The following is a 1,248-nucleotide window of genomic DNA, read 5'->3' as shown; positions in this document are numbered from 1 at the left end:
TTCATCAAGCAGAGATGCTAGTATTTCAATCACATTATGATCAGCAAGGCTATTTTCAGCCTTATAAGCTTGCTTTTAGAGGCAGAGGACTTCAGTTTAGTTGTGACAAGTATGTCTTTAAGATTTTTGTTTCGTTCTTTTCTGTGCTATGATTGGTTTGGTCGGGTAGAGTTGGTTCAAGGTTACATTATTTTCTAGCAGTTCTCAATGTTTTACAGGTTGTCACAGGTGATCCTAAAGTCGGCGCTGTTTACACCATTCAATTGCAAGTTGCCCAATAGTATAGTAGTAAAGAACCCACGTATTGAAATACAAATAGAAGTTCGGTACATTAAATCGCTAGTTGATACTGTTTGTTGGGCCGCTGAATTGGCTGACACCTGGTGAGAAGTTAGAGCGGAATTAAAAGGAAGGGCCGATAATCACGACTTGGATATAGTCTCGGTTACCCAGCCTTTTGCCGCTGGGGGCTCTGCCTATGAGACTACCCCAAACGAATGAGTGTGGCCAGGGTGTGGCGTCGAATTAAGAATGTATGTGATTAAAGACGAGATGAATGATGGGTAAATTGAATGAAAAGGTCAAAAATTAAAAAAATCTACAGCACATGGTATTCCCAGACGGTCTCCCATTCAAGTACTAACCATGCCCGACGCAGCTTTGCTTCGGTGATCGGACGAGAACCGGCTTTTTCCACGTAGTATGGCCGTAGACAAGGTTTTCAACAGAACCTTTGGTATTTATCACTATAAAGTGCTTCTATGGCTGTTCAGTAATGACAACTTCAATATGTACGTACAGTTGGTGTGCGAAAATGCAATCAAAATCCGATACTTTACAGATTTCACACTTCTATATCATATCAAAAGTTTCTACATGGCACAGGTACGTAGTGACAGGCTGTCACAGGTGATCCTAAAGTCGGCGCTGTTTACACCATTCTGCATTCAATTGCAAGTTGCCCAACAGTACTAAAGAGCCCATAGTATTGAAATACGTTATGAAAACGTTACTTTTAAATAGAAGTTCAGTACATTAAATCGCTAGTTGATAGTGTTTGTTGGGCTGCTGAATTGGCTGACACCTCGTAAGGGGTTAGTGCGGAATTAAAAGGAAGGGCCGATAATCACGAGTTAGATAGTTTCGGTTCCCCAGCCTTTTGCCGCTGGAGGCTCTGCGTATGAGACTACCCCAAACGAATGAGTGTGGCGTCGAAATAAGAATGTGTGTGTGATTACAGACGAGATG

The 1,248-nt window shown here is 41.9% G+C and overlaps 1 pseudogene; it reads right to left on the bottom strand.

The window, feature by feature from the left end:
- Window positions 1-595: 595 nt before the first annotated feature.
- On the bottom strand, window positions 596-714 carry LOC144443974 (5S ribosomal RNA; annotated as a pseudogene).
- Between the last annotated feature and the right edge of the window lie 534 nt (window positions 715-1,248).

The sequence above is a fragment of the Glandiceps talaboti genome, chromosome 12 (genome assembly GCF_964340395.1).
Source record: "Glandiceps talaboti chromosome 12, keGlaTala1.1, whole genome shotgun sequence".
Taxonomy (NCBI): domain Eukaryota; kingdom Metazoa; phylum Hemichordata; class Enteropneusta; family Spengelidae; genus Glandiceps; species Glandiceps talaboti.
This window is presented reverse-complemented; position numbering and strand designations above follow the sequence as displayed.